Below are 27,370 nucleotides of genomic sequence, written 5' to 3'. Positions count from 1 at the left end.
GTTTCATTTTTAAAATTAGAAACTGGGAAAGAATAGAAATATTTTAACTAGCCCGCTATAATTATAAATCCTGCTACAAATGATCTAAGTTTAAGAATTTCCTGGAAGATAAAGTTTTATGTATCCAAGTTCATCAATCTTAAAACCTCAACACATAATTTCTCTTTATTTTTATAATTTCTCCTCTCCAAATAGATTATTCATTTTTCATATGCACTTATTTTTATTAGACTTTATTGTCATACATTTTAAATAGTTATGTTAGTGTTTCTGTATTGCAAATTGAAGAAACCATTAAGTTGATGGAAAGCAACTTCTATAAAACTAGAAAATCTGTGGCCCTTCAGTTGCTACCTAACTAGCCAGAAGTGTGTGGAAGAAAACTCCCTTTATCAAAGGAATCATCACAAAGTTTGTTGATAATAGTACAAAGTTAGAAATTCCCATAATGTTTACAGTTGGAAGTCGCTAAGTGTTTTTAGTGTCCATATAGTATAATCTTATGTAGACATAAAAGTGTTGAGTATATTGGTGAGGGGAAATGGTTATAACAATGTATTAGGTGGAAAATGAAATAAAAATCAATCATCATTATAATAGAGACATATTTGCCTAGGCATCTACTTCTGATAGGCTTCAAATGTGTGTGTGTGTGTGTGTGTGTGAAAATGGAGTTAATGAACAACAATGCTGAGGTTAGAGGTGATTTATCTTATGATCTGTCATTTTTCTAAATGTCCTATGAAGCACATATGTGACCTTTTTTTTATTCAGGAAAGCAAACTTAGTTTATAGGGAATTTCACAGAAAACCAATTTTCTATTATTTGTGACTTTATTCCTCGTCAAGATAAAGCTGAGGAGGCAATCAGTTCATGTCCGGGAAGAGAGGAAAGAAATCAAGAGGGACAGCATTCAATAAACACCCAATTTTGTTTCTGATCTTGGGCCTGTTTGAAGCGCTCACACTTGTTTTGACCCAGCTAGATAAGTCAGCTCCTCGGCAGGCTCAGAGTTTCCACCAGCTGTCTTGGATGTTTGAGCTTATGTTTTTGTTTTAGTGAACTTCTCGGCCTATCCCGTGAGCTAGCGCATGAACCACTGGAAAGAAAGTCTTCGAGACAGACTGTGAGGAAAGCTGCTAATCTTATGAAATCCACAAGGCTTGGGAGAGGCAGCTGGTTTTGGTTTTCATCTAGGGCAGGTCCCTTGATGTCAGAAAGGTGGACTTTCTAGGTCTACTCATGAGATGCACATTCAGTGGCTACAGCTGTCCCTCAGGAGGCCAATAGACTCTTGAGGCAACAGGACAAAGATCTGAGTGATACACTGGCATTAGATACCACTTACAAATCCTTGCTGGGTTTTGTTTCCAAAGTAGCAACTGTCTTCCGTGAGTTCAGCATTTGGGAGTGCTCTGGCAGGAAGCACTTTATCACTGAAAGCCATCAAAGGATGGCTGCTCTTGGCTGTGCCCAAGACCGCTGGACTGTCCTTTGAGTTGGAACTAGGGGGTTCTTGCTGCATGATGTGGCAGAGTTTCTGGAAATTGGTTTGGGGAAGAGGAAACTGACTGCTGTGGGAGTCATCACCTCAGCCGTCATTCGCTGGTATCCCCTGCCTCGTAATAATTTCTCAAAGAAAAGAGAAACGGCAAACCTTCTTGTGGGAGTTGGGATCTGGTTAGGAGCACTCATTCTAGAGTGGAATGGTTTACTTGACTCTGAGGGTGGCTACAGGCTTAGTGCTAGTTCCTATGTGCTCAGTTCCCTGTGTCTTTCTTTTAAAACTGATTTCTGATAATTAAAATGAAAGCCTGCTCTTTGCACATAGTTACTTGAGCTAGCTACTACTGTGCATTCCCAGGGATGGGGGAGGAACTGTTACAAAGAGGACAGTTCTTCCCTTCAGGGAACTTACACAAAAGGGAAAGAAGGCAAGCAATTGGGGGGAGAGGCACAGCACAAAGTGTTATCATAAACAAATGACATAGTAAAAATTAATTACTGGAATTGCAGTGCACCTATAAGATTTGTCCTTCTGGAGAGAATCTTCCAGAACAGTTCCTTACTTAGTCATCTTACACTAGAGCCATGAATTCTTTGGCTGCCAGAATTCTCTTTTATTTTGGTCAAGATTTTCATAAGTAAGGGACAAAGATTTATCTCAAGGTTAGAATCCTAACTTCAAAGATCCTGCTTACGACAGGTAATCTGCTAGCATTGTCTCGATCATTTTATGGCAATTTCTCCATGTATTGCTCTCTCTCTCTCTCTCTCTCTCTCTCTCTCTCTCTCTCTCTCTCTCTGCTAAACCCCCAGTTTTAATATCTTTGCCTTGACAACCCCAGAGGAATGATTCTAGTCTCAGCAGGCTGAATAGCATCTAGGACTAATTCTCATTGGGTTAACTTACATCACATGCCAGTTCTGCACCAATCGTGGGCTAAGTGTGAGTGTGGCTCATGCGTATTGAGCAGATCTAAGTTTGGGATGCTCCTAGGTCTTCAGAGGGTGGAGTCACTGGAATCTAAGGGGCAGGGGTAGGAGCCCAGTGCCCAAAGGGAGAATGAACTATTAGTGGAAGAATGAAGATGCTAGTTAGGACTTGTACCCCGAGGCCCATGGCGTCCATTTCATGCCGAGCTGCCTTACTTAATCAGAGTTGCTCTGGTAGTAATCAGCCTCCACACAAGGGACTGGCTTCCAATGTGCTGTCTTGTTGCTTCTCAGAGGGACTTTGATCCATGTGCAAGCTCCCCGGATGTGAATTTCCTGCTCATTGGCGAGTCCTTCCTGTCCAGGCTTCAGAGAACTGCCCCTTCTCCAGCACACTTTATGTTTGCTTGAGTAAGGATGACTCAGATGTTCGATGCAGCGGCTCTCATGGCTCTGATGCCTTGATCAACAGTGTCAGCAGCAGCACCTGGAAGTTTGTTAGAAATGCGAATTCTGCAGCCTTGTCCCAGACGGACTGAGTCAGAAGCCCTGGGGTCAAGTCTAGACGTCTGTGCTTCCACAAGCCCTACAGATGATTCCCATTTGTGCTCGAGTTTTGAAAATACTGATTCAGGGAAGAGTCTGATATGGTTTATTTCATGAATATTTCACATTAAAATTCCCTATCCTGTTTCCCCACATACTTAGAAACCAAAAGAAAAACTCATTAATTCATTTTCCTTAAAGATTTGTTTTTATTTTTTATGTGTGTGCGTGTTAACCTTCATGCTCGATGTGCTCCAGGTCCTCGGTGTTCCCAGAGGTCGAAGAGGGCCTCAGACCCCCGGGACTAGAGTTACAGACCATCGTCAGCCATGGTGTGGATGTTAGGAACGGAACCCAGGTCATCTGCAAGAGCAGGAGGAGGTGTTGCGAACCTCTGAGCCACCTCTCGTGTCAAAACTCCTTCATTCTTGATGCTCCTTGTTGGGAGTAATGAGATTGATTACTTTGTGTGTGAAATGGGAGCTTTGCATTTAGGGAAAGGCTCTGGTTGGCCATTCCTTAGGAAACCAATATTCCTGGATATACTGCAGCTCTCGGCGTCTTCTAAGACAGTGGTTCTCAACCTATGGGGGACAACCACTTTGTGGTCAAATGACCCTTTCACAGGAGTCACCTACAACACATCAGAAAACACAGATATTTACATCATGATTCATAACAAAATTACAGTTATGAAGGAGCAACGAAATAATAGTATGTTTGGGGGTCAGCTCAACATGAAGAGCTGTATTTGAGGGTCACAGTATTAGGAAGGCTGAGAACCACTGCTCTAAGATGAAGGACTTTTGGAACTCTTTTTAATTCTCTAAGGAGATGTCATTGACATAGATTTGATGAGTTCTGCTGCTGAGACAGACTTACAATACACTATTATTAGTCATTTATTGAATATAGAACAGTACTAGGCTGGGGTTTTAGAAATACATGTACTCATAAAACAGATATGTTTTCTATTATGGAGTTCAAGGTCCAGGGGATGATGAAAATATGTAAATAAGAAGTAGGGTGTGATTTGGTGTGTGGGGAATCCCAGGTACTTGGAGGAGTACACTGTGGAAAGGCAGCTAACCAATATTGGGTGGCTTAAAGATGGATCAAAGAACTAATGTTCAAACTGGTACCTAAGGATGGCCAGCCACTGTTTGGCATAGAGGAAAAGAGAACACAAGACTGGATGGAGGTAAATTCATTGATAGGAAATATTAGAGGCATGCATCCGCAGGAGAAAATTAGAGTTCAATTTTAGATAAGTTGGGTTTGTAAACCACCCAAGAGGTGATGCAATTGCCATGTACACCTGAGCTCAGATGAGGCGAGAGAGTAAACATTTGACAGTCATTGACATGTGGAAAGTGCTGAAGCCAAAGCAGCCCATGAGATGCCAGGGGAGAGAGGCTGTGGCAGGCCTGGGAGCCCAGAGATGTTCCCATAAGAAGCCAGCTGAGGGAGGGAACCTGTGCAATCCCTTATGGGTGGGTGGTCAGGAGGAAGGAAGGCAGAGCATGGGATATGGCAGATAGTATGGAGGCCAGGGGAAGCCCGTTTTGCTACCTTCTGGAAAAGGCCCTGGTGATCATCACAGTGTGTACCTGATGGAGGTCAGGCCGGGTCGTGCTAGGGTGGGGTCACAGAGTGCTCTCCTTATCAGCCAGCACCCCCTGTCACTCTTCCAGACCATCACTCTTCAGAAGTATTTCTTTCTGAGACAGACGAAAAGGTGCTTGCTAAGTCATGGTTTACTTGGAGCTACCCTCCTTAGTTCTACACTTGTTTTTCAGCTTGGCGTCACTTTCTGAGCAGAATCCATCAGTGTTTCTCCATACTTTCCTCGCTTCCTTATCTCATTCCATTTTCAGGTCACTGTATTTCACTCTGCCTCTGACCCCAGCTTGATTTTAAATCTCATTTGGGACAGCTGTATGCTTTGTGCCTCCCCTGGCCCCAGCTGCGATGGCATATTTTGTCTGGCTTGTCTCATAAGCCACTGCAAACTTCCTTGTTGTCCCTTCTCTCTTTCTCTTTCTACAGCCAGAGACTCTAGGGAGTTATGTTGGTCAAAATTAGACACACAGATGATATCTCCAGCTGCACATTCTTTGGTTCTTTTGGCGCTACCAAAGTTCTGGTGTTTTGAAAATTCATTTAGGTGTCCAGGAGTAGGGATGGTGATCCACTTACATCAGTGGTTCTCGGACTTCCTAATGCTGCAACTCTTTAACACAGTTCTTTATGTTGTGGAGACCTCTAATCATACAAGTATTTTATTGTTACTTAATAAATGTAATTTTGCTACTGTTATGTATTGTAATGTAAATATCTGTGTTTTCCAATGGTCTTAGGTAACCCCTGTGAAAGGGTCGTTTGAACCCACCCCACAAAGGGGTTGTGACCCAGCGTTGAGAACCACTGACCTAGCAGATTTCTAAAAACACTAAAAATGGTTTTGTAATTCTGTGGCAGTCTTGTCAGTTGAAGTGAATGGGGTTAATGCTTAACAGTATAGTGAGAACCTAAATAAAAATACATAATGCTAACAATTTCTGCTTCATTTTAATGACTGTACTATCAATAAAATGGATGAGTCATGATATTATTAACTACACAAGTCAACTATACAGAAAAAGGATTTAGAATATTTTTTAAAAAATCATCCTGAAATCACAACGAAGGCTAAAGATTAGGTAGGACGTAACATGGAACCACACAGGATGTAGTCATGGCTTCAGGTATCCCCCTAGGCTGATGATCTCCAATCTTCTTCCCGAAGCCTAGCTTCCTTCCTAAAGTATAACCCAAGGTCTCCAGCAACTTGCTGGCTCACGTTAGCTAATGTTTGGATAGTATAATCTCAATGCTCATGGATTCCCTTTGAGCATTTCTTCCCCTCACTTAAATGAATTGCATTTCCTATTTTTTGTTGTGTCTCTTAACTGTCCTAACCCCTTGCTCAAGAGTTCCCAGTTTCTTTGTGATTTCTTTTCCTGTTCCCTTGATACCCAGTCTGCTGCTCCAGCTGCCGATGAGGCAAGCAAGTTGTGTCTGCTTCTCTCCCCCACACACCTAGATGTGTTACAGTTTTTATTGTCAGAGGATTGTAAACATTTCCTCAGTGCTGAATGGCCTCTCTTCTAGTCATTCTCTGTTGAATATATCAATAGACATATCCAATAAGTCTTCTGCAGTTACAATAATGATTAACCTGATAGATAAGCCCATGGGTGCAATAGTAGCATGTTACAGGGCAACCAACTGCTTTTGTTTGAATTTAAGGTCCACTCCACAAAAGAAAACACATGTGCTCTGTAAATATGGCCAAAAATCATGTCTGGGGAGCTCGGAGGCCAAAGGGAGAGCCTACTACGATTTTACTAATTGGAAATTGTGTCAAACTGCCTTCTAAATATATCTCCCTATACTCACAGATCAGTGTAGCTCTTGGACCTCAACAAAGAAGATCCTTGTTCAATAGGGGATGGTTAATGCTGACATTCACAGCCTGTCCAAGGGTAGAGGATAAGTTTCTACAGAGTGTTCAGCTACACAAAGGCCATTTCTACCACAGCCCCTTACGCGGTGAAGGTCAGGGAACATCCTGGAGAAGGAGTAGGAAGACAGTAACAGCCAGAGGCCAGGAGGACTGGAGCGGACCAGCACCTTCTGGCCATGACTCATGAACTTCCAGCAGCTGTGGTCGCCTGCACGACATCAACGTAAGATTAAGGCAGTCAACGTTCCAGCATGGCTGGGACGGGGCCTGGGAGCCCCACCGCTAACTGAAAAGTTATTCGCAGTTGATGGCTGCTGAGGTAGGGAGGTATAAGGAGTTTTCTTCAGGGAAGTGTTCCCTGGTAGGTTGTCCATGCTCTGTGGATGCCCCTATAAATATAAATATGTAGGCAGCACTAATCGGTCTCAGTGAGCTATAGAAAAGAAGAATGTAAGCTGGGAGAGGGATATGGAGGGCAGGTGAATATGATTGAAAGGTACTGTATACATGGATGAGGTTCTCAAAGAATAAGTAGAAAATTAACAGGAAAAATAAACACATGGGGTAAGAATTTGTGTCATTTTTCCCCATTTTAGCAGGCTAGCATTGGTGTGTAATACCTCAGAAAGGTACTTCAGGGAGTTTCAACACTTGGCAGCTGCAATATGTGGGAAATGTTATTACATAAAGCCCAGTTTGGGGTAAGAGACAGGTGGTATTTTTGAAGTCAATGTCAACACGAGGCTGTAGCCACACTGACCGCCTCCAGCCCATCTGCAGGGACATTTCTGTCTCCAGTAAATACAACCCCTCCTCTCTGCTTGCTTTGACTGCCTCTCCAGGTTCCCCTTTTTAAACCTTGAGTTTCAACTTGATGAGTCATCAAAAGGACTGGGTCACTGAATTCTGTCTGGCAAGAACTTCAGAAGCTGTGGCTGTTCAGACGAGCTCTTTTCTAGTCTCATCTCTTCTTGCTGACATTCATTAAACACGTACTCATTGGGAGACTTTCGTGCTTCAAGCACTATGCCAAAGAATAGAATTAGAAACAAATGAACCAAACAAGACGTGGTTCTTGCCTTCATGGGACTTCCATGCTGGGAGTGCTGGGCTGTAATTCGTCCAACTATGCAGGGGAGTTGTGAGGTAGCTTGAAAGGTAATTCTGAGTGAGTTGGGGCTGGAAGCCCAAGAGGGTTCCCTGCGGAAGCTTCAGCCAAGCTAAGAGCCAAGGGATGAATAGGTGTCAAGGAGGAACAGAAGAGAGAGTGATCCAGATTAGTATTTGATTAAGTAACTCGGTGCTATAGCCTATAAAAGTGACATAAAATTAACTAACATGCATGTAAGCAATTTAGCTTGATCCTAAGAGTAGTGGAAAGTTCTGAAGGCTATTCAAAGGGCTCACAGGATTAGTGCCATGTTCCTCAAATGGACTTGACACTGTTAGACAGTGGTTGGTCCTTCACGGAGGTACTGGAAAGCCATAAGACACTTTGGAGCCCTTGGGAACTCTTTCCCGCTGGGACTGTCTCTATCACACATGGATTTGTTTCTTAGGTACATACCTGTGATCTTCAAATGACTTCTTACATAGCACACATTACTCTGTGTTATTTTGTGCTTCTGTGTCTTTCTCCAACCCTATTTGAAGGTTTTTGGAGACAGGAACCCTATCTTTTTTTCCAGGGCATCCACAGTGCCTGGAACAATTCTTGGCATGTGACACAGCCAGTAAGCATGTACAGATGAACCCTTGCAGAGTTCTGTGCTCCTTGTAAAGTTCCTTAAGAGGAACTAAGCACAGGGCCTGGTGAGGTGGTTTAGTGCATAAGAGTGCAAGCCCGACAGCCTTAATTCATTTCCTGCAAACCCATGAGAAAATGTCAGATGTGGTGGGATATGTCTGTCATCCCAGACCACCCACAGGGAGATGGGAGTCAGAGGCAGGCAATCTCCTGGATACTTGTTAGCCAGCTCACTTAGACTACATGATGTGGCAGAGACAAGAGATACCCGTCCTCAACAAAATGGCAGGAGAATACTGACGCCAGAATCCATCCTCTGGCCTCCACATGCAGAGTATGCTATACACACACTCACATAACACACACACACACACACACACACGCAAACATACACACACAGACAAAAATAAAAGAAAGTTAGAGAATAACAATCCTATCAGAAAACTGTTAAAAAGTTGTTATGCCCTTACATCTAGTTTCTTTTCAGCGCATAGTTGCTCTGTTACATATTTTGCATAGATGGTCTATTTTTTTGAATATAATGATTTCTTAGTTTAATTTTGGAACAAGCTTAGATTTACAGAAAATTTGCAGAGATAGTGCAGGAAGTTGCTGTATGCCAGGTACCCCAGTGCCAACATCTTATATTACTAAAGTCTAGTACAAATACAAAGAAATTAACATAGGTATGTTGTTGTCAACTCCGTATCTTCCAATCTCCTGCAGCCTGTGACGATCTCATAAAAATCTGTTGATTCTTACCTTGTGACAGTCTTGATCAGGGCCGACTAGATATCCTGTAGAATCTCACAGTCTCGGTTTGTCTGATGTTTTCTCATGAACAGACTATGGTTGTGGGATTTTGGGGAAAACCCACAAAATTGGAACAAACTTCTTGTTATCTCAGATGACAGAGAACTCTGCAGTCATGTACTGTCACTGATAGTAACCTTGTCATTCAGTTGAGTTAGCATTTGCCAGGCCGTGTGCTCCAGTGTAAAATCACTTCTTTTCAGTTCCCTGTTGTGTTCCTTGAAAGTGAGTCACTAAGTTTAACTCATTCCTGAACAAAGTGGAGGGAAAGGTAAGGTCTAATTCCTAAGGTGGAATATATATATATATATATATTTTATGAATTTCTTCATAAGGAAGATAGATCTCTATTTAATTCTGTACTTCTTTATTTATGTTAGTGTGGACTTATGTATGTTTCTATTGTACTTTGGCTAATAGTCCTGTAGGCCATTGTTTATTTTCTTGCTTAAATTGCTTAGAGGCTTGATCATTGGCAGCTCGTTCGGACTGATTCCTGTTTCTTGTTGCTGTTGCTGCTGTTTTTCAAGACAGGGTTTCTTAATGTAGACCCAGCTTTCCTGGAACTAGCTCTGTAGACCAGGCTGGCTTCAAATTCACTGAGATCTGCCTGCCTCTGCTTCTTAACGGCTGGGATGAAGGCATACGCCATCACTGGACAAAGTCTCTGGTATTTTCTGTTTCTTTTAACTTGCTTTCATCCTTTTGTTTCTAAGCACTTCATTATTTTCTGATACGAAAAGACTGTTCACATGTATCTTAGACTTTTCTTGCCATGAAACACAGACTAGCCTCCACTTCTTGACCCTTCTTGACTCTTCCCAAGGGCTTGGGTTTATAGGATGTGCTACTGTGCTGAGCAATATGAAGCCTATTTTAATAGCTAGCTGTGAGAGTAATGCCAGGTAAATTGGAGCAATATATATATTACATATATTTGATAGCATTATTTTGTATGTAGTTTCCCCCATAAATTTTCTTCTACTTAGTCACTTATGTTGTCTTTCTGTGTGAAATTTAGTTTTTATTTTCTCAGAGTTTTTTTTTGTAATTCAGAAAATATGTTAAAATTTAATTTCAAAATTTTTTTTAAAAAAGATTATTTATTTTTTGTACATTGGGGTTTTACCTGGATGTATGTCTATGTGAGGATGCCAGATGGGCTGGAACTGGAGTCACAGGCAACTGTAGAACTGCTATGTGGATGCTGGGAATTGAACCCTCTCCTTTGAAAGAGTGGCCAGGGCTCTTAACCACTGAATCATTGCTTCAGCCCCTAAATTCAAGATTTGTAATGCATTAATGCAGTAGATGTTGGCCTCCTTGGGGTTTTGGATTATAACCTTAAGTAATTTTTCATCTCCAGCTGGAATCCTTGAATATTGCTAGGAAATGGGTGAAGGGTTGAGTTATAATGATTTAGGAGTCCAGTGGTATGAATCTCATGTTCACCTGCTGGTTTCTGATATTTTTTCTGTAATTAAACCTGGATTATCTATTGGGGGGAAACCCCATAGACGTTTTATACCTTGGACTAGAGTTTCAATGCTATTCTCATTTATCACAGTGCTCTGCCTATTGTCCCTAGCAACACTGCAGAGGGAGCGTGGACACAGTTCCTGCCCGGTGACAGTCAGCGCTTCTGGGCAGACCACGCAGGACTGCGGTATTAGCCAGGCTTCAGTGAGCCCAGCTGCAGCTGCGCCAGCAGTCTCCGATAAAATACATTATGTGTTCCTCCAACCATTTTCCATTTATACCAAGAAAGAACAAAAAATACTAACTAAAAAACAAAACCAAAAAACCCCCCACACAACCCCAGACCACGTATAGTCAAAGACCAGGTGCTTTTGAATGGTTCTTTATATAGAATTACTAATTTATATAGAATTACTAATTTTGTAGTTGGTAAGACATAAAATTTGGCAGACCAAATTTGGCAGATAGTTGTGTGGGAAAAGGCACTTGTGGCCAAACTTGATGACCTAAGTGTGATCCTGGGAACCTATGTGGTGAAAGAAATGACTCCGGCAAATCTCTGACCTTACACACACTGACACACACACACACACACCACATACACATACAAACAACCTGAACACTTTACATACCACACACACACACACACACCACACGTATACATGTCTTCACACACATATGCACAGACATAGTTGAACCATTAACTGAGGTATAAATCTTCAAGAAATTTAACCTTTTCCGCAGAATGCTCTACTTATTTAACAGTAGCAAAATGTATTTTGTCAAAAAATATCTGAAAGAAAAAAATTCTCTGAAAATGTCCAAAGTTCAAAATGATGCCTTCTATATTTTAACTATCTGGAGGCAATGTAGATTTCAGTATTATTGTGTATAACTGAAGCCAAAGTTGGGGTGAAGAGACCAAATTTAAGTGGCCCAAAGTGAATGGAAGTCATTGGGGTACCCTGTAAGTGCACACAGATAGACGCAAGGGCTTACCAAAGTCACAGGCTAAGTGACGGAGATGCTAAGAAACTGAGGATACCATTGAGCAATGACCACCGAGTTCCTGTCATCTTTTGTTGTGGTTTTTACACCTGACCACCATCTGACGTTCAGGTCCCAGTTTCTTCAGTATTGACTGTTTTAAGAAGTAGTTCTATCTTCTCCAGGCCTGGTTTATTCTCATTTAGCAAAGACAGAAGATTTGTTTCATGGAGAAAATCTCCCACTTATATTTCACTTATATGAAGAAAATGGTCCCAGCATTATTGGATATTCCCACCCTTGAAGTTCAATTCTTACCTATTCTTGATTTATTTGAGGAGGCTGAGATACACTGGCCAGTTCATAACTGACCCCCAAATATGAGCCAGTCAGCAAGGCCTGAAAAATACAGCCTCTGAGTGGGAGGATTTGGGGCTACTGTAACTTATGTAAATGAAGAGAGACCAAGTGTAGGTAGTGTTCATCACTGATCAACAGACCAGACTCCAACTGTGAAGAACACAAATTGAACTGAGTACCCCCACTGGGCTCTGTTTGGGTGAAGGGTGTAGAAGCCACAGAACTTGTACACAGCTGTGTCGCCACAGTGGTTAACCTACCATGGGGGAATTGATATGCGGTGGGCAACATTAGTCACCATGGGAAATAGTTTAGCCATTTCTGGGGGGAATTTGTTGTAAAATAGAACTTTCTATATAATACCGCCTACTGAGTTGTTCAAAACACTTCACAGAACAAGGAACTTTCCTGCACCAGAAGCCGTGACTGCAGATCTCAACAGTGGGATGAGATATTAGATTTGCTTTAGGCTGTGCAGTTATTCAGAACCTCCTGGGACCTCTCGTTTTCAGGCCTTCCTGATTGGAACATATTTTGTGACTAGTCATGAACTGGGTGACTTGCCCGCTTACAAGGCTGCCAGCACCAGTAGCCTGTTCACGTGATTGTATAGAAACTTCTTAACTGGGCCTGATTCTGAATTTTCCCTGGCTCCTTTGTCTTTAGGTTCCTTGGAGACCCCAACACACCTCCTATACTTTGTACTTTGGGTTACCAGGATAACTATTGTGACTTCAGAGAGGGAGAAAATCATCTTCTACAATTTGAAACAGCAGTTTCCAGAAAGGCATCTCCCCTCCAAGGCGCATGACAAAAATCACTGATTGTTGTATGAGGATTACTTTGAAGGAACAGTCATATTGCAGTGTAGGTAAGAGGCAATCAGCACAATAGCAGGTTAGGATTTATGTGGTAGCTCAGAGGAAGGGAACGCAAGTTAACCCATCTTGATGATTAATCCTTTCTACCTTGGTCAAACGCAGAAACCTAGGCCGTATGAATCAGGACAGTACCAAGAAACCCAGAGCATAGTCAGAGATGCAGAACACTAGTTGACATTTTCCGGGTAGCTGCACTTGGTGCTTTGTCTCTCTTCCAGAAAGTAAATGATGAGGAGCTGATGGAGTTGGCAAATGGATTAAAAGTCGCTGTGCTATGGTCAAGTTTATTAACTCCTCTGAGCTTCAATTTGTCATCAATAAAATGAGAATTAAAATGATTCAATCTGTTGTATTGGAAATAGACTGTACATTGGCTGGCATGTGATAGCTGTCTGTCACTAAATGCCCCAAGGCACAGCAAGATCACTGACCACCGAGTGCTTTAAATCACTGATGGCTCAGCACTTTAGGTCCCTGACAGCCGGGTGCTATGCTCTCTTTGATGAAACTAGGTCTAAAATATATGTTCACCCAACACTAAAGCCAATTCCTAGAAAAATGTAAGAATTCTTTGCTAAATAGCCAGTCTGAGAACTGTGCTGGCTAGTTTTATATCAACCTGGCACAAGCTAGAGTTAACGGGAAGCAGGGGAACTCAACTGAGAAAACAGCTCCATAAGACCAGGTAAGGCATTTTCTTAGTGATTGATGTAGGGGGGCCCAGCCCATTGTGGGTGGCATGACCCCTGGGCAGGTGCTCCTGGATTCTATAAGAAAGCAGGCTGAGCAAGCAGCACCTTCCATGGCGTCTGCATCAGCTCCTGCATCCAGGATCCTGCCCTGCTTGAGTTCTTGCCCGTACTGCTTTTGATGATGAACTATTACATAGAACTTTGAGTGAAAGAAACCCTTTCCTCTCCAAGTGGCTCTTGGCCATGGTGTTTCAACGCAGTGATAGTGACCTTAATTAAGACAATAGCCAAAATTCCAGAAGCCAAGAACATCTGTGTGTTAGCTAATCTGAAAATTAGCAGATGGGATGTGTTTCTTTGACTGTTCAGATGGGCACATTGAAAGAGTGTGCTTTGTCGTATGAGAAATTACAGGCAGAACACATGTAGAGAAGTTGATCATGGAACCCTGGGCTCAGCATTTCTCCAGCCTCAACCTTTGTGAACACCTGTGCAGTCTTGGTTTGTCTGTCCCCTGACTCATTTCACTACCTACCACAGTCCCAGATTATTTTGACACGGGTCCCATATACTGTTTGTTTTGATGAATGGCACAGTTTTGTTACTGCTCTCTGTTACGTGGCGGAATCTGCTCTGCTGTGGGAACAAGTGCTGTGGGAAGAAGCCCAGGTTTCAGCATCAGATGTGCACGTGTCTGACTCTTGGACCAGCCAGGAATTAGGCACACATTATGAGAGCAAGCCTCAGCTATCTTAGACTCTAACATAGAGACAGTGCTGCCCAGAGTTATAATAATCATTTGGCAAGCACTGGACAAGCATTTAATCTTCTTTTCAATTCCAATTTCCTTTATCCTTCACAGTCATTTCTTCTTTTCTTTTTAAATACGAAATGCTTCAGGAATTTGTGTGTCTCTACCTCCAACTTTCTGTCCTGAGGTTTTGAGCTGTTCTGTTAGGAGGTACTCTACAGGAAATGAACAAGGCCTCTGCTGCTCAGGGCCTAAGACCTGGAATAACCCTGACTGTCTCAAACAAGGTGTGTGAGGTTCAGTTGCAAACAATGGATTCTTGTATCCTTAACTCTTTCCTTTTCCATTCCAGATTGAACTTGTCTTGTTTTTTTTTTTTTGCCTTGGTCTCTCACATCTATAATTAATTAATTAATGTCAGGTCTTAATTGAATCTTCAATTAAGTGAAAGTCTTTAGTAGCTTCTCATCCTGGCTTCTGAAAATTTGACTGGCCAGAATTATGTTTTTGGGAACCATGGATTGTTGGGGAGACACATCCCCTAGTCTCCTTGGGTTGCTAGGATGGCAATGTTATTTTGTTATTTTTTGAGACAGTCTCACTATATAGTCCAGGCTGGCTGCCATCTAATGGTCTTCCTGCCTCAGTGTTCCAAACTACAGATGTACAACTACAGCCATCATGGGATTAGCTACATTAACTGGTAAGTGAAGCAGAGTTAGGAGTGATGGGCAAGAAGAAGGAAAGTAGGGCTGGGCAAGCTGAGGTTGCAATGCAACAGCACCACCATATTCAATGTATCTCCTAGAATGGCTAACACACTCTGGGTGGGAGGCAGATGCTGACCAGGTGGAGAAAGGAAGATATTTGTGTGGAAAATGGACGAGGGAATTCTACAGTTGGGTCAGATTTGCTAAGCACTTTGAGTAGGCTGAGGTTGGGCAGGTTTGACCTGGACAACCTCTCCAGAGGTTTCAACTGGGTTTCCTGGTCGCCCTAGCACCCTTTCTGCGTATTCAGCTCCTGTTGTCTACATATGATAATGAAGGAATCCTTGTAAGGGCTGGACTATGTACCCACGTGTTGCACTTCCTGTTGACTTTAGCTGCCTGACAGCATTTAGGACAGTTTCCCATCATAAAGGACTGCCTCTTACGAATCACAGCACAGACAGTGGTCTCTTCTTTCCCCTAGATCCACTAACAGCTGAGAGTTTTACAGGATGCAATCCACAGAAACACCCTCTTCTCTAGAGCTCCTGAATTTGCGAAAGCTTTTTTCCACTGCCTTCCCCAAAGATTGCATTCACGTAGTACTGCTTTCTCATTCTGGTTCCCGCCCCTGTCTCCCTTGTATCCATTTGTTCTGCAAGAACAAGCTTAGCAATTTGTCACATAGCCAGGTTGACTTATTTTTTGTTTTTTACTGTTTTCCCTGAACAATGTGCTGGTGTAGATTTGGTCTTTACTCCTTAGGAAATGGAGGCAAAGAAAGATACCAAGCAAAAACTATGCATATGGTTCTATTAATAGGTCAGCGAGGAGGCTTCCGTTTTCCCAATGATGCCATTCTACCTACGCACATGGCCTCCTCTGCATCCTCATCCCCTCTTACTTGAGTTTTCCAACAAGGATGATGTTTTCTGACTGTCAGCTTCAATGACACTTCAGCACTTTTCACTGCGCCTGCCCCGCATCCTCGTATGTTGCCTGCTGTTGTTTTTTTCTGCTCCAGTTACAGGAACAGTTTCTCGTGCATTGCTACCTTACTATCACTGTTGGTAACTACCCATCTTAAGCTGCTGTGTACCCGGTATCCCCCATATTCCATATTTATTCCTCACAAAAGATCCTAAGGGTAAACATATGAATATTTTGCAAATAAATACATTAAGGCTCAGAAAGTTTTAGTAACGTTTCCAGCATAAATCCTTTTCTTACTTTTCTGAAACTCCAAAGCCCACCTCCAGTGACATACTTCTTCCAATAAGGCCACACCTAATCCCTGTCAAGTAACACTACTCCCTTATGACTACACATTTAAATATACAAGTCTATACTGGCCATTCCTATTCAAATAAACACAACCATCATGACAGGAAGCATGGTGGCAGGCAGGCAGGCAAGCATCTTGCTAGAGCAGTAGCTGAGAGCTTAAATCTGACCCACTCAAAGGAAGCAGAAAAGACTGGGTCTTGCATGGACGTTTGAAACCTCAAAGCCTATTCCCAGTGACACACCTCCTCCATCAAGGCCACACCTTCTCCACCAAGGCCATACCTCATAATCGTTTTAAAATATTTCTACCAGCTGGGACCAAGGATTCAAATATATAATCCCATGGAGGTGGTTTTTGATGTAGAGGAAGCTCAATGTCATAGAATTGATGTTATAAAGGATTTACTAATAGATTTGCTTAGGAAGCATTAAATCACACAAAGTAGAATTTAATTAAAGGAGCTCTATCCCTAAGTACCCCAAAGATACGTAGTGTACTAACCAGACCATTTGGAGATAAGTAAAATTTAGAATGCTAGAATAGGATGTTAGTATGTAAACATTTAGTCACCAGAATTAACTAGCTATCAGACCCATTCTCAAAGGCATACCACTAATGCAGTGGTTCTCAATCTCTGGGTCCTGACCCCATGGTGGGGGGTTGAATGACCCCTTACAAGGATCACCGAAGATCATCAGAAAACACAAATAGTTACATCATGTTTCATACACTAAGGAAATTACAGTTGTGAAGTATCAATGAAGATAACTTTATGGTTTGGAGTCACCGCAATATGAAAAACTGTATTAAAGGGTCACAATATTAGGAAGGTTGAGAATCACTGTTCTAATGAGTAATTTGGGCCTGGGGGGGCAGGGAATCACAGGGTCACAACCATAATTAAGTCCCTTGTGCTCTTATAAGGAAAGATAGGATTTAGCCAGATAGGCAAGAGGAGACTGGGTAGCAATTACTTAGAGAGAGAGAGAGACAGAGAGAGAGAGAGAGAGAGAGAGAGAGAGAGAGAGAGAGAGAGAGAGAGAGAGAGAGAGAAAGAGAGAGAGAGCGCAAGCAATGCTGGTGTGCTTAAAATAATTTTGGCAGTATATAATATCTTTTCTGTGTAAATCTCCTTTTTGCTTAAGTAGTCAGACTTACAGTCTCCTGACTCTTTAAATTGTTCAAAGTGTAACCTGGGGCCGGAACCCAAAAGAGACTTAAGTATCTCAGTGTGAAATGCATAAACCTGAAATGTTTATATTGTATTATATATATATATATATATATTAATAAAATCTTCTGTTTAACACTGGCTCTTCTTTTGACTTTAGCCCTAGTGGGCCCGGTGCTGTAGTACAGAGATTTCCTTACCTCTGTGTGGAGAGTGACTTCTCACTGAGAGAGAATACTTGTTCTATAGCATTCTCACTTGGACCAAGACACTCCCTAAATGGTGGCAGAATTGAGAGTCTAGAAAGACAGAGCTGCCCTGAAAAGTAAAAACATACAGATTCTTAGGTCTTTCCAAAGACAACTCTAATTTGTGGGTTTGGGGTGAGAATCAAGAAATATGTACAATATTAAAGAGTTCATTGAATTAGAATCAAGTGGTTCATAGAACAGTCTTTTGGGAACTATGCAGTATACCGTTAATTTTTAAATGAATTTTTATTTTTATTTTATGTGCATTGGTGTTTTATGTGTGTGTGTGTTTATGTGAAGGTGTCAGATTCAATGGAACTGGAGTTCCCGACAGTTGTGAGCTGTCATGTGGGTGCTAAGACTTGAACCTGGATCTTCTGGAAGAGCAGCCAGATTTTGTTAACTGCTGAGCCATCTCTCCAGCCCCCTATACCATTCTTTAAAAAAAATGTTTTTGAGATTGCAATATTCATCATTTTCTTCTTCTCTTTCCTACTTTTGAACCCTCCCACGTACCTCCTCAAATTCATGGACTCTCTTCTTTAATCATTGATATATATGTTAATTTTTAACATATAAATATAACCTGCTCAGTCTGTATAATGTATAATGGTACTACATGTTTTCAGAACTGGACCTAGAACACAAGCTTTCTTTGCTGGCAAAATAAAATAAAATAAAATAAAAATCCAGCATAAGAGGTTTGGTAGTAGGCAAGATACCCCTCTTAGACTGCTAATTTTTGGATGGCCCTATTCCTTAAGAACTTGGAGGCTTGGAGACTTACTTTTCTCCTAAGAAGTAGATATGTAGAAAGTGATGCTTTTCATATAAATATAAAACTTCATCAGATATGTATTTGAATTGTCAAAACAGGTAGCTGTATTCCAGGTAGGTGGATAGATGGCTAAAATTGCACAATGATCATTCTAGAAAGGGGGACTGAACCTCTGTCTGCTGAGTCAGTGGCAAACGTGGGTTAGGATTAATTTCTGACTATTCATCTTCCACTTAGTTTAATGTCAGGATCCATCACATGCCCCTGAATCGTGGACAGTCTGGAGTCTTGGCACAGATGCCTGCTCTTGGGTGAGAACTTCCTTTGTCATTGCTGAGAGTCCTGTCTTCACTGTCAGAGGCTGAACTGACTCTTGAATCTTGGCAGTTGCTCTACTTAACACACTCAGTTGCTGAGGCTTGTAGAAATAAATGACTAAAAATAACTTACAAAACAAAACGACAACACCTTTTTCCTAGATTGGTTTTAGTTGGCTCATGAATTCCTAAAGATCGACGTTGAGATTTTGTTTATCATTTAGTAGTGAGTCTCCATAATGCCTTTGTTGCTCAAAGATATTTAGAGACCTAGAGATCTTAGGGTGGCAGCTTCTAGTGACAGAGCCAAGGAACAATTCCCTACACTGCAGAAAGACTCATGAGCTTTGCTTTGGTTGGATTTGCTCTAGATGGAAGGTAGTTTGTACCAGCACAAAACCTTAATGGTGCAAATTAGCTCTGCACTATGAGGGAGATGTGGTTCCTGGTGAGGAAGGAGGCACTGGAACAGGAGATGAGGATGGAGATCTTGACTTACACCTCCCACCCCAGATGGAAAACCAAGTGAATTAGTGTAATATGTCTAAGAAACTCAGGTAATTATGGATTATTGCCATGGCCATTGTTCTGCACTACTCAAGTTTTTAAAAGTTGCCTACCAGATATTTTCAACCCTCCTTTCTATGCCATCTCTTGCCTTTTTAATTTGTAAAGGACGCACTGGATGGGGTCCTCTTCTAGCTCTGACTTCTTGTGTCCATTGTCACACCCCTGCTGCTAGATCCGGCCATGAACCAGCTTAGTACCCTAAGGAAACCAAAGTGAGCTCTTGTACCCCCTCTCTGGGCAACCCATTTGTGACATCAGCCTTGTCCAGTTGATATGTTCTGGCTCAGAAGAAAAAAGATACACCGGACTAGACTCTTCATCTCTGAATTCTGCCAAAGTCTTAAAATTCTCTGGCCCAAACAGATCCTATTTACTAGAAACACACTGAATTCTGGGACATCAGGATTGCTTTGAAGTTCCTCTTTCTAAGAGAGGTTCTTTTATACATCACCCCAGCTCATACTGGGTCCTTGCTGTTTTTCAAAACAAGCCTACAAAAGGATTTTTCTTAATAAGTCACATGCGCCATGAAGTTGAAAGGTTGCCGTTTGGTCTAAAACCATTTTGTCTGTGAAAACTACCTGTGGGAGGCAGAAGGAGAGGTGTTCAGAGAGGACTAAACACAGCTGGCTTCAATATTAGATGTTTGCTCTTTCATGTGGTACCTGCCTTTGGAGTGACAAAGATGAAGAATGCTAGGAAAAGCCTGGGACATGTGGCCATCCAACCTGGGAAGGTAGCTTCAGGGACTTTGTGGTAAGATCCTTTCCCCCCTGTCAGCACTCTTGGTTTTGGCTAATTGTGAAAGTTCCTCTTTTGTGGAAGGATTTACATCTTTGCTTTGTAAAACTCATCCTGAATTTAAGCTGCAACTATAAAAAGTCCCTAGCAAACGAGAAGCGGACTTTCTAATCTAAGTTATGGGAAAGTGGACTTTTCATTTCTATTTACAGCCATGTGAATTTTTGTAATGCATTAGTAATTCTAGTGAAAAAACAGTTTAATAGAGATGATTCCCTTAAAGGATTATGATCTGTAAAAACACCCGTTTCTGCCCTGATGCACCACTTTCACATCATGTGAAAAGTTAAAACAATTTTGGAATTGGAAATGAGGTCACTTATGATGCAGCAATTTTTATATAAACTTTCAGGAAAACAAACCAGAAGAAATTCATTAAATTTATGACCTAGTTGGAGTCTGGTTATTTATAGCCAAATACATTAATTTTAGCCAAACTTTACTATGCTTATTCTAAGGCAATTTCACCATTTAAATATTCCTTTAATATTCTCGTTCCTCATTCTCATATTCTGGTGTGACTCAGCATTGAAGCTATACCTGGGGATGAGAGGTGATGCTCTGCCCATCACCACCCACAGTCCTAACTCTTGGTAACCAGTGTGAGAGGAGATGCTCTGCCCATCACCACCCACAGTCCTAACTCTTGGTACTCAGTGATGAGAGGTGATTCTCTGCTTATCACCACCCACAATCCTAACTCTTGGTACCCAGTGATGCGAGGAGATACTTTGCTCATCATCACCCACCATTCTAACTCTTGGTACCCAGTGATGAGTGGTGGTTCTCTGCCCATCATCACCCACAGTCCTAAGTCTTGGATCTTCTTTCCCACTTCATGTTCTCTTCCTGGCTGTCCTCATTCATTCTCTCCATGTTTCAAACTTGATGAACTTGAGATGTATTTATTCTTCACCAGCCTCATTCCTGCATCTTAAACTTGGATTTGCATCAGTTGCCTCACCATCAGCTCAATGCCGTACACCAGCCCTGTGTTCCCCCATATTGTCTCCCAGTGCTGGAGAGCCTAGGAGCCTCTGTGGGCACAGGGGCTCTTCTTTTCTTAAGTGCTGTGATGATAATTCTGCCTTGCAGACTCAGCTCCGGCTCCGGCCTTCTCCAGTCTAATGGTCATTGCCCTAGGTCTTCCCCTGCACTTGGGCAATAACTTTCTATTTGGTGTCCTTGCTTTCTGTTTGGCTTCCTGGAAATCAGCCTTCTCCTCCTCCCCAGATTCATCTTCCTGAAGCATATTTCAGATGTACTGACTTTGATGTCTTCATGGTTTCTATGATTCCACAAAAGCATGGGATGGAGTAGGAATTCTTTAACAAGGTATTTAAGGCCCTGGTGACCTGGCTTTCTGCTCTTTTCTTTGTCATCTTTACAGCCTTAAATCTCTGATATTACCTATTAATCTATGTCATTTCTCACCACCGGATCCTCCACTGATCGTTCTAGCTGCTTAGAATATATTTTCACTTTTCTTGATGAACTTCTTTTTAAATTACTTTTTTTCTTTTCATGTACGTGTATATATGCCTCCATAGATGTATACATGTGGGCACATGTGTAAGTGCATGTGCTCATTCATAGATGTTGACGTCTGAGGTTGATGTCTAGGATCTTCCACCATTACTATTCCTTCCACTTTATCCTTGGAGGCAGAGTCAATCAAATCCAGAGCTCACCTTACCAATGTGGCTAGTCTCACAGACCAGCCTTCTGAAGCTGGAATTACAAGCAAGCATTTGCATGCCATTGCTTTAACCATAGAATCATCGCCTCAGCTCTCTTTTTAATTTTCAAAGACCTGACTAATATCACTAGAGCCAGGACAGCCTGATCCCCTCATTCCTCCCCACCAATACTTCTCCTACCTGGAAACTAGGTAATCATTTACTGCTTTGTGCTGGTTCTATACTGTGTGCTCCGCTTATACCATAGTATGTTTAACTTTTATCATTTTTATGTTTATATTTTTTGGTGCTTGTTTGTTTGTATGTTTACTGGTCTCTTTTCTATACTGAATTATTATCCGTCTGAGCTTGAGGGGTTTGTCTAATTTGTTTTTCCATCTCAAGCACTCACCACACAGGGCCTTCTAAGAAGTAAGTACAGTTGTGTGGTAGTTTGAATGTAATTGCCCCCCATAGTCTCACAGGGAATGACACTATTAGGTGGTGTGGCTTTGATGGAGTAGACATGGCCTTGTTGGAGGAAGTGTGTCACTGTAAAAGTGGGCTTTGAGACTTTCTCTGGTCAGGAAACCAGCCAGTGTGTCAATTGACTTCCTGTTGCCCGCAAACCAAGATGTAGCCAGCACCACTTCTTCCTGCTCACTGCCATCCTCTCTGCCATGATGATAATGGACTAAATCTCCGAAACTCTAAGCAAGCCCCCTCAATTAAATGTTTTCCTTATAAAAGTTGAATGGTCATGGTGTCTCTTCACAGCAATAAAAGCCCTAACCAAGACAGAAGTTATTAGCAAGGACTAGGGTACTGTTCTAATAGGTCTGATCATTTATTTGTTTGGAGGAATTTGGACTTTGGTACTTTGGGTATAAAAGTACTAGAATGCTTTAAGCATTGCTTAATGGGCCATATAAGTAGGAACATAGAAGAAAGAAATGCTAACAGTTATTTGAATTGTTGGGGGCTCACTCAAGAGGTTTCAGAGGGGAAGAATTTAGTAGGTTGTCCAGAGATCATTCTTCTGATGCTCTGGTGAAGAAAGTGTCTGGCTGCCTTTTGTCCCTGTCCGAAGAGTCTGCCTTAGGCCAAAGTGAAGAGTTTTGGGAGTTTTAGATTAATTCTGTTGGCAAAAAAAAAAAAATCTCTAAAAGACTATAGACTGTCATGTGGATATTACTGATAACTCTAATGAAGATTTATAATGAAAAGTAGCAAACTGAGGAGGGCAAAATTTACAAAATAAAATTTGTGGAGAAAAAGAACACCAGAAAGTAGAATGGAGTGAAACCCTGTGTTCATGGAGGATTAAGAAATGGAATAAAAGAGTGGTGACCTCAGGGCGAGATCCCACTCAGCTAAGCTTCCAACTTGTGAAAAGGAAGAAAAGCTTAGAGCTGTGGTGGGGCACACTTTCAGTCCCAGCACTAAGAAGGCAGAGGCTGGCAGAACTCTGAGTTTGAGGCCAGCCTGATCTGCAGAGCAATTTTCAGGACAGCCAAGCATAGGCAGTGAAGGACAGAAAGCTGGTGAAGACGTAATTGAGCAGGGGGGCCATGTTCCTGCCCCAGTAAACAGCAGAATTTGGTCGTTTTGGCCCCAGGGTTCTGGCTTTAGAGTTAAGAATTAGAAGAAACAGGTTATATAATTTGCCTCTGTGCCTAAAGAAAGCCGCTGAGGCCAGGCATGTGTCAGGGGTGTCCCCGAATGGAGACCTAATAGAAAGACCCTTGCATGAAGCTGTGAAGGTCAAGCTTGGATTGCCTTGGAGAACCCAAGATGTTAGAGATGCCAGAGTTGAGGAGGGCTGCTGACAGGGAGTGGAACCAGCCTGAGAGAAAGAAGTGTGTTGCAGTCAACAAAGCTGAACAGAGTTAAAGATCTGAATAGCTCTTCCACATTAGACATGAAGATGGGGTTTGCCCAGCTGGTTTTCAGTCTTACCCAGTATTTCCTCACTGTACTCCTGTCCCTGTGTTTTGGAACAGTAATGTATATCCTGTGCCATTATACCTTGAAAGTATGTAAATTTTTAAATTTTGACTTTATAGGGATTTTAGTTAAGAGATTGTATGAATTTCAGAAGAGACTTTGAACTTGTAAACATTATTGAGATGTGATAGACTATGGAGATTTTTGAAGTTGGACTAAATGTATTTTGTTTGATGATACTGCTACAAGCTTATGGAAGCCAGGGAATGAATGTAATTGGCTCCCATAATGTCATAGGGAGTGACACTATTAGGTGCTGTGGCTTTGTTGGAGGATGTGTGTCACTGAGGGGGCGGGCTTTAAGGTTTCCTATGCTCAGGATACCATCTAGTGTGTCAGTCAACTTCCTCTTGTCTGCAAGACAGGGTGTAGGCAGCTTCACAGCTGCCTGCACGCTGCCATGCTTTCTGTCAGGATGATAATGGACTGACACTCTGAAACTCTAAGTGAGCGAGCGACCTCAGATAAATGTTTTCCTTATAAGAGGTGCCTTGGTCATGGTGTCTCTTCACAGCAATAACAACTCTAACTAAGACAAGTTGTTAGGGTGTTTGTCAAATGAATGCACCAGTCAGTGTTCTGCTTCTCTAAGTGTCCGTTAACAAACAAATTAGAAATGATAAGGAATAAGCTCTAGTTTGCTTCTTCTGGTTATGCAGTACTGCCGTTCTCTGGTGGCACCTTCTCATAAGCACTGGTCTCCATGTTCACACCAGTCTGACTAAGCCTGTGGAGAGAATGGGTTGCGGTGGATGTTCATACCAGTCTGTCTAAGCCGGGGGGGGGGGGGGGGGGAGATGGGTTGGTGTGGATGTTCACACCAGTCTGTCTAAACCTGGGGAGGGGATGGGTTGGTGTGGATGTTCACACCAGTCTGTCTAAGCCTGGGGAGGGGATGGGTTCGGTGGATGTTCACACCAGTCTGTCTAAGCCTGGGGAGGGGATGGGTTCGGTGGATGTTCACACCAGTCTGTCTAAGCCTAGGGTAGGGATGGGTTGTGGTGGATGTTCACACCAGTCTGTCTAAGCCTGGGGAGGGGATGGGTTAGTGTGGATGTTCACACCAGTCTGTCTAAGCCTGGGGAGGGGATGGGTTAGTGTGGATGTTCACACCAGTCTGTCTAAGCCTAGGGAGGGGATAAGTTGTAGTGGATGTTCACACCAGTCTGTCTAAGCCTGGGGAGGGGATAAGTTGTAGTGGATGTTCACACCAGTCTGTCTAAGCCTGGGGAGGGGATGGGTTGTGATGGATGTTCACACCAGTCTGTCTAAGCCTGGGGAGGGGATGGGTTAGTGTGGATGTTCACACCAGTCTGTCTAAGCCTGGGGAGGGGATGGGTTAGTGTGGATGTTCACACCAGTCTGTCTAAGCCTGGGGAGGGGATAAGTTGTAGTGGATGTTCACACCAGTCTGTCTAAGCCTGGGGAGGGGATGGGTTGTGGTGGATGTTCACACCAGTCTGTCTAAGCCTGGGGAGGGGATGGGTTGTGGTGGATGTTCACACCAGTCTGTCTAAGCCTGGGGAGGGGATGGGTTGTGGTGGACAGGCATGAGGATGCAGGTGAGTTTATAATTTTGCATTGCCTACCTCTTGCCTTTCAAATGGTCTCCAATTATAAAAAGCTACCAGGTTGAAAGGGGGATCATTGCTTCTGGATTGTAGATTGTTTAGCTTAACCCGGGGCCAGAGCATTTGTCCTTTGTAAAGACACCCATAATGCTCAAGTTCCCTCAATCTGTAGCATTAAAATTTCCTTTGGAGGCTAGGGAGGTGGCTCAGTCAACAGAGTGCTTGCCCTGAACATGCAAAGATCTGAGTTCTGTCTTTTAGAACCATAAAAGAAAGCTGGCATGGGAATGCATGCTTGTAATACCAGTCTGAGGGAAGTGGCGATGGGCAGATTCCTGACCCCAGCTGGCAATTCACCCTAGCCAAATTGACAATTCTAGACTAGTCAGACATTCCATCTCACAGGGGAAAAGGTGACTGGAACCTGAAGATTAACACTTGAAGTCATCTTCTGCCTTCCACACGCTCCTGCATATACATGAACAAATGTGCACACATGTGCACGCACACACACACTCCCTTGGAGGAAATGATACACAAAATGTCAGAATCACGTGGCTGAAGATATTATGAAACTTCACCATAACTTTCAAGAACTCTCCTGCCTTTTCTGCATATCAGACTGTCATAAGTTCCAAAGTGATAATGCTTGTTTAAAAGTTATTTTGCCCCCAAATTCTTTATCAGACCATCTACAGATATGACTGCTAACATGTATGATTGATTGGTCTAAGAAGGTGAAGGTATTATGGTATAAATATTTGTGTCTACCCCCAAATATTTTTTTTTCATTTAGACATATTCTGGCTGTCCTGGAGTTTATTTTATTTTAGATTCATTTATTTTATTTTATGTGTGTGAGTGTTTTGTTTGGTGCCCACAGGGATCTGCTAAAACTGAAATTATGGATGGTTATGAGCCATTTGTGGGTTCTGGGAACCGAACCCAGGTCCTTTGCAAGAGCGACAAGTGCTCTTAACAACCAAGCTCGCTCCCAAATTCTTATGTTGAAATCCCAATTCCTGAGGTGATGTTATTAGGAGCTAAACTTGCTACAGGGTAAAGCCTACACGCATGGGGTTAGTGTTCTAATAAGAACACTAATGTCTTCATGTTCCTCCAGAGATTCTAGTCAGTTCTGAACCCTTGGCTAGGACTGGTGGTTGTAGGCCTCGATCTTAAATTTGGCTAGAGAAACATTCTTAACCCTCTGAACCATTGTCTGAACCCTCCTCCCTGCTGGAGTTGTGAGAAACTTCTGTTGCTTGTATGCTGCCCACTTGGGGATGATTTGTTGTCACAGCCTGGAGGCACTAAAACAGGAGGGTCTTTTTAGCTTAAACAACTGTTTTAGTGATTTAAATAAAGATTCTGTTCCTATGAATGTTAATTTAGCAATTCTAATTTATGTGATATAGGATCAGGAGTTTCATATATGTATGTGTATATATAATGTATATGTGTATGTGCATTTATATACGTGTGTATGTATATATATATGAGTGTATGTATATGTATATATGTGTATAGATATGCATATGTGTGTAGGTATATGTGTATATGCATTTCATGTCACAATAGTCTACGGTTAGATGTTATATATGTGGTTTTATTAAATTTAACCACTGCTTCCCCTCAGATTGCCTTAGAATCACTCACCCTAGCTGGCGTGAATGAGTGAATGTCGCTGGGGCAGTACTGTCTCAGTCTGTAGCCCGGGAGCTGACCCCAAGCGAAGGCAGGTAACCCACATAGGAAACCAAATTTAAGATCAAGGCCTGCAACCATTGAGCCGTAAGCCCAGGTAAGGAACTGACTATGGTCTCTGGGATACAAAGACATTATTCAGTTTCCTCTGAAAATTTGGACTCTGTCTTTTCTGAAGATTTTTAAGAAGTGCATTTGAAATTTGGACGGCTTGCAGTGGAAGTTGCATGTGACCACCTCCAGACTTGAGGCAGTTATTTTTGTGAAAGTCTATTTTGACCAAAGGAAATCCTGTTTCACCAGCAGCACGGGCAGTAGC

The 27,370-nt window shown here is 42.3% G+C and overlaps 1 long non-coding RNA gene across 1 annotated transcript; it reads right to left on the bottom strand.

Moving 5' to 3' along the window:
- Positions 1–3,184: 3,184 nt before the first annotated feature.
- LOC142842483 (uncharacterized) lies at positions 3,185–9,184 on the bottom strand. The gene is made up of 3 exons (XR_012909393.1): positions 9,001–9,184; positions 4,594–4,704; positions 3,185–3,420 (listed from the first exon to the last, which is right to left on the bottom strand). It is a non-coding gene; the product is annotated as an uncharacterized LOC142842483 (long non-coding RNA).
- Positions 9,185–27,370: the final 18,186 nt, after the last annotated feature.

This window comes from Microtus pennsylvanicus, chromosome 1 (genome assembly GCF_037038515.1).
Source record: "Microtus pennsylvanicus isolate mMicPen1 chromosome 1, mMicPen1.hap1, whole genome shotgun sequence".
NCBI classification, from domain to species: domain Eukaryota; kingdom Metazoa; phylum Chordata; class Mammalia; order Rodentia; family Cricetidae; genus Microtus; species Microtus pennsylvanicus.
Note: the sequence above shows the minus strand (reverse complement) of the source record. Positions and strands in the feature narration are given on the sequence as shown.